Source organism: Schistocerca serialis, chromosome 1, assembly GCF_023864345.2.
Source record: "Schistocerca serialis cubense isolate TAMUIC-IGC-003099 chromosome 1, iqSchSeri2.2, whole genome shotgun sequence".
Taxonomy (NCBI): Eukaryota; Metazoa; Arthropoda; class Insecta; order Orthoptera; family Acrididae; genus Schistocerca; species Schistocerca serialis.
Window position 1 is genome coordinate 944040975 of NC_064638.1, and position 7145 is coordinate 944048119.

Below are 7145 nucleotides of genomic sequence, written 5' to 3' on the forward strand. Positions count from 1 at the left end.
GTAAATGTAGTTTTAACTGACGCAGTGGACGTATGGAAAGAGTTACAGGGTCATCGAAACGGTTCTGAGGTCACCAGACTGATTTTAGGCAGCATTTTCTCAGAAAAAAGTTTTATGTCGCTTTGTCTCTGCATAATTGGCACGTCACGCCTACAGAAATATGCCCAAAGTGATACGGCAGTGACAGTCTTAACATGACTGAAGAGAATTTAAAATAACTGCCAAAAATTATGTAGAACTGGAAAGACTACAAATTCAGTAAAATGTTTCTACAAACTCAAACTAAAAAATACAGTTCATAAGCCAGAATTTCTGATGAATTGTGATCGACGACCAAAGTGTCCAGATAAAATTAAAGCAAATGATTTTGTATTAGTCTTATATTATGCATGCTTAGTTGTGTCGAAATATATAAATGTATCGAAGTATATAAAAACTGTCAAAACTTTACTGAACTGTAGAATTCGTTTCATACAAGCTGCACAGCCTACTGTAGCAGGGAAAAGAAGGGAACCATAGGAAAAATGCTGCTGTCAAAGCACAAAAAAGGCAAGTATGTTCATCTTTCAAAGACTCTGACAGGAAAGTTACGAACCAGAAGCCTCAATCCACATTCTGTCTTCCGCATCAAAAATTTTGGCATGGGAACATGTTGGCGCTTTTCGTGTTGAAGGAGAGTAGCAGAGAGACAGTGACGATGGAAGAGAGAAGACACAGATGGAAGAGAGAGGAGACAGTTCCAGTGGTACAGAAAGAGAGAGGAGACAGTAATAGTTAGAGACAGGAAGTGACAGTGAAAGAGAAAGAAAGGCATGAAGACAACAGCAGTGGAAGCAAGAGAAAAGGTACTGACGGTCAGTGAAAGACAGTGGCAGTAAAAGAGAAAGAGAGATGTATGCAGATGGAAGCAATGGGAACAAAAGAGAAAGGACACAGTGGAAATGAAAACTACAGATGAGTGACACCACACATTTGCTTGTGGGTCTGGACCCTTCCAGACTGGCGAACACGTGGTATAAGGGAAAAAATAAGTTGAACTCCCAGATTTTTTGAGCTGCCGTGGTATGGTGGAGACAGCAGCAGTGGAAAAGAAAGACAAAAGGAGACAGTGCAAGTGAGTGAGAAAACAGGGACAGCAGTGACAGCGAGATATCTAAAAATCGATGGGAGATAAAGGAGGCAGTTGCAGAGACACATACATATACACAGTGGCAGTGAGGGGGGGATGCTGAGTATGAAGGCTTAACTACAAAGAGAGACTGGATAAGGGATTTAGAATGTTGCGTGTTAAAAGAACGCGAAAAAGTTCGCATGCCAAAATTTTTAATGAAGAAGACGGAATGAGAATTAAAGCAGCTGGTTCATCACTTTCTTGTCAGTATCTTTTAAAGAGAAATATATTCGCCTTTTTGGTGCTCCGACAAGAGCATTTTTCCGCTGGTATCAGTGCATATTCGAAGTCTAGTCGACCCCCTTCTTTCTGTTCCCTAGCGTTTACCCCGTCTAGCACATGGTCCGCTTTTTTAGGATTTGGCAAATTTTTATTTATTATTTAACTGTGTGGCCGGACGGATTTGCTGAAGCCATTCATCAATACGGGGACCATCCCAGAATTTGCCTAAAGTAGCGTGGTAGCCTCCTAAAAACCACACTCAGGGTACCGGGTGTACCAGCACACAGTCGTAAATCCACCGCCTCTCTCAGTCTCGCAATCTAGCGTGTTGTGCTTAACGCTACACGAGCAAGGCTGACCCCGACTTAGTTCATAAACAAAAATACGCTGTATCTGATTAAAAAATGGAGATAAAACTACATGTGATCTTGTGTATTAAATTATCCGTCATGTAGGTTATTCCACTAGGTTTGCAGTGTCACAGAAGATCAAACTCAAGCGCATTAACTGTTTTCTATTATATTTCGGAGATAACGTCAAACATCTATATCTACATACATACTCCGCAACCCACCGTACGGCGCGTGGAGGTAGGCACCTTGTACCACTACTAGTCAATCACTTCCTGTTCCACTCGCAAACAGAACAAGGGAAAAACCACTATTCCTTCGTATGAGGCCTAATTTCTCGTATTTTATCTTCGTGGTCCTAATGCGAAACGTGTGTTGGCGGCAGTAAAATCTTTCTGCAGTCGGTCTCAAATGCCCGTTCTCTAAATTTTCTCGATAGTGTTCCGCGAGAAAGACGTCGTCTTCCCTTCAGGAATATCCATTGGATTTTCCGAAGCATCTTCGTAATACTTGTGTGTTGTTTGAACCTAGCGGTCCAGTCGCACTTCCCTGGAACACTCCTGATGAAACCCTTATCTCTGATGAACACTCGCCGTCGAGGGCAACGTACTGGTTTCTATTACTTAAGGAGTCTTCGAGCCACTCACATATTGGGAACAAATTCCGTATGCTCGTACCTTCGTTAACAGTCTGCAATGGGGCACCGTGTCAAATGCTTTTCGAAAATCTGGGCATGTGGAATCTGCCTGTTGCCCTTCATCCCTAGTTCGCCGTATATCATGTGAGAAAAGGATAGACTGATTTTCGCAAGAGCGATGTTTTCCAAAACCGTGGTGATTTGTGGACAGAAGATTTCCGGTCTAAAGGAACTGTATTATATTCGAAGTGAGACTATGTTCGAGAATTCTGCAGCAAACCTTCGTTAATGATAGTGGTCTGTATTTTTTCGGGTCAGTTTTTTTTTACCCTTCTCATATACAGGAGTCACCTGTGCTTTTTTTCCACTCACTGGAAAAGTAAGGGACCAATGCGATAGAGTACTGTTTGTAAAACGAAATTGGGAGTCCATCCAGATCTATGTTCGCTGTATGACGGATTAGTCATTCTTTTCCATGTTTCTGTACATCACATCTAAGCGACGAAACAGACTTTAAAGAATCTAAGGATTCAGTTTGCGGCGTATTCAGTGAACTAGAGAATTGCTTTAGAAAAAGGAAATTCGTATAGTATTGTCACAAATTTCAGATCTTTTTAATTTAGCACTCTTCCCAGCTTCTGGCAACGTTCAGGGCCAAATGTGACTCTAAAGGGCTGAACGACCCAGTTCTATGTTCTTGACTCAAAATTATCCCTGCGACCGTTGAAGTGGAAACGATTTTTCAGATTCAGTGACGATGATTTACGAAAGTCAGTTTCTCCAGCCGACTTGAGTAATGAACAAGGACAGGGAGTCCTAGATCCCTGGCACTCGTATCTGTGGTTCGAGTTTCACAAGTCGTCTCTGCTATGTCCCCCGCTCCCCTTTCCTGCCATAAGCCAATTCTCTGCCTCAGTGGTCAACAGCGCCACAGTGATTTGTCGTTCGTCGTAGACAGCTCCCCACAATTACTTAACAGCTAACATATTTCATTTTGTGGCAAGCGATAGTCATTATAAGCTGTCATTCATTTATCTGAAGGCAACGCAAACAAACCACAAATTGAGTTGCCGAAATAATCAAGAACAGATATGTTAACCCACATTTAAAGGCAGGAAGGGTACTGGTATTCGACAGGAGTATAGTCAAATTAAGTAATCTCCTGTATATTACTGGGCATGTACCACGTTACAGGTAGCGCGAAGCAGCTCTTTTTCACCTTGTGGTGACGATTCTCCTGACTGTACAAGACATCAGAATGGCAGGGGGCCTTGTAGATTCAAAATGCTCAACAGCCCGCCATAATTCATGAATGTTCGTTGGAGTAGGTTCGGTGGCAGGCATATGCCTTCTGATTAACCTTATTTGTTCTATGGAAGAACGTACTACAGGTTTCTAGCGAGGTTTCTCAAAGCGAACATCTACCATCAAGTGTTCACTAAGGCGTGTCTAATTTGGCATTCCTTAAACATTTTAAAATTATTGTGGGTTACATCCCCATTTCGGTTTCATTACATGTAAAAATGAGCTGTGTGCAATTTGGGCTCGTTAAGGTGCGGTGAATGGGTACACCTGGGCCTTCAAAATAGGAAAATCCGGAAGTGTAAAGCCATGAACTTCTCAAAATATTAGTTCTGCATGACAAATTAATTCATTATCCAATGTTTGCAGCTTGTTTGTATCAGCCTTCTTAACAAAAAGCCTTCTCATGTCAGAGATTCGTTAGGCAATGTGAAGAGGCAGGACTTCAAGCAGGTAAAGGGAGGGCAGAATGATCCGAGCAGTCCCCTTCCACGACGCTATTTTGACAACCCCAGTAGCCTCTTACTTTCGAGGAAGGTAGCAGTCGTAACAAAACCGCCTTATTCTTCAGCTGTTTTACAGGGGAAAATTTATTTACTCGGGTGTTACACATATGAAATAACTGAAGCAAACTGCCACCTGGTAGCCAAACGTTACAGGCTTTCTTTTACAATTTGTGGGCGTGTAAATCACGGTGCGCCAAAATACTGCAGTAGCTGTACAGGAAATGATTATTCATTTCGAAGAAGCACCAATTCTAACACATGATGTGAGAAACTGCATACCAAAAATGTCAGTTTTGTATCAGCTATGGAGGCAACTACAAAAATGTGCCGGAAGATAGACGGATATTCGTAAGTGAAAAGAAACATTATCAGACGCTAATTCTTTAAACGGCAGTACTATTGTAGAAGACAAACAGTGGTTGAAAGGGCGGAATTAATCACCTGCTATTTGAAAAGGAGATAAGAGCATCTGAGCCAGCAGAGACGGTTTCCAAGAAGAGAAAGCGAAGCGAATATGAAATTCAAGACTTTGATTAATATTAATTTCTAACATACTTTTTATACATAAATATATTTGAAAATAAAATAAAAGAAAGCTCCACCACTAATTCAGTGCTGAAAATTTTACTATTATTTTGGTAGTGCCATTGTCCATATCTTACTTATCTTTTTTCTCAGGTCAACCTGGCGAACTGATGATTTCAAGTTTATTTAGTACTGAATCAGTTACTTTCGAGGAAGCTCCAGGAACATCGATTGACAACACTGTTCCAAAAATTCCATTGCCACAAGAAAGAGAAGATTACGTCAAGTAGTAAAGACTCCCAAACTCGCAGCTGTCTCTGAAAAATTTAAGATCAGTGACACGGAACCAGTTTACACCCTGATAGCTAAAATCGAAGCGTTAGGTGAAGATGTTTAGCGGTTAATCTGGGGTTTCATTTACAACTCCAGAGAGAAACTCCCGGATCGAAAGGCTACTGAAATCAAGAACCAGTTTAAGAATAAGAAATTGCAGACTACCACCATTCAGACGGCGAATTACTACCAGAATTAACAGGTAGCGATACGGTAGAAAGACTTCCTATGATTCTTTCAACTTGTGGTACTGAGCAACTTCTTGGAATACCTGCATTGCCATCTGTGATTGGGAAAGTGCAAGCTACAGCTGTGCGTAAAACTCTCACTGAAAGAGGTCTTCAGTTCTATGTTCAAGCGTTAGTTATTGACACAACAGAGTCAAATACGTGAACTTTCAGATGTGCATATGTAATGATGGAAAATATATTAGAGAAACACACCTTGTACACTGAAGCGCCAAAGAAGCAGATATAGGCATGCGTTTTTCAAATAGAGAGAGATATGTAAAAAGACAGAATACTGCGACCCGTTAGGCAATGCCTATATAGGACAACAGGTGTCTGACGCAGTTATTAGATCGATTACTGCTGCTACAATGGCAGGTTATCAAGCTTTAAGTGAGTTTGAACGTGGTGTTATACTCGGCGCACGAGTAATGGGATACAGGATCTCCGACGTAGCGATGAAGTGGAGATTTTCCCGTACGACCATTTCACGAATGTACCGTGAATATCAGGAAAGCGGTAAAACATCAAATCTCCGACATCGCTGCGGCCGGAAAAATATCCTGCGACAATGGGACCAACGACGACTGAGGAGAATCGTACAACGTGACAGAAGTGCAACCCTTCCGCAAATTGCTGGGCCACCAACAAATGTCAGCGTGCGAACCATTCAACGAAACATTATCGATATGGGCTTTCGAAGCCGAAGGTGCACTCGGGTACCCTTGATGACTGCACGACACAAAGCTTTGTGCCTCGCCAGGGACCATTAACACCTACATTGAACTGTTGATGACTGGAAACATGTTGCCTGGCCAAACGAGTTTCGTTTCATATTGTATCGAGTGGATGGACGTGTACGGGCATGGAGACAACCTCATGAATCCATGGACCTTGCATGTCAGTAGGAGACTGTTCAAGCAGGTGGAGGCTCTGTAATGGTGTGGGGAGAGTGCAGTTGTAGTGATATTGGTCCCCTGATACTGTAAGTAGGCTGTTTAGGTTTTTATGTTGGTAACGTCACGTAGCGCTCTATATGAAAATCACTGACTGTGTTGTGTGAACTCTGTGGCTGGTTGGCGTTGTTGGAATATTCGCTATTGTAGTGTTGGGCAGTTGGATGTGAACAGCGCGTAGCGCTGCGCAGTTGGAGGTGAGCCTCCAGCAGTGGTGGATGTGGGGAGAGAGATGGCGGAGTTTTGAGAGCGGATGATCTGGACGTGTGTCCATCAGAGACAGTAAATTTATAAGACTGGATGTCATGAACTGATCTATATATTATGACTTTTGAACACTATTAAGGTAAATGCATTGTTTGTTCTCTATCAAAATCTTTCATTTGCCAACTATGCCTATCAGTAGTTAGTGCCTTCAGTAGTTTGAATCTTTTATTTAGCTGGCCGTAGTGGCGCTCGCTGTATTGCAGTAGTTCGAGAAACGAAGATTTTTGTGAGGTAAGTGATTTGTGAGAGGTATAGGTTAATGTTAGTCAAGGCCATTCTTTTGTAGGGATTATTGAAAGTCAGATTGCGTTGCGCTAAAAATATTGTGTGTCAGTTTAGTGTTGATCAGAATAGGTAAAGAGTGAAATGCCTGAGTACGTTTTTTGCTCAGCTGTTTGAAAATCAAATAGCGTAAGCACAGTAATTCATAAATTTTTCTAAGGGGACGTTTCCATACGTCTAGATTCGACTCTCACAGATGACACGTGCGTAAGCATCCTGTCTGATCACCTGCATCCATTCATGTTCATTGTGCATTCCGACGGACCTGGGCAATTCCAGCAGAACAGTGCGACACCTCACACGGCCAGAATTACCACAGAGTGGCTCCTGGAAAACTCTTCTGGCTTTAAACACTTCCGTTGGCCAC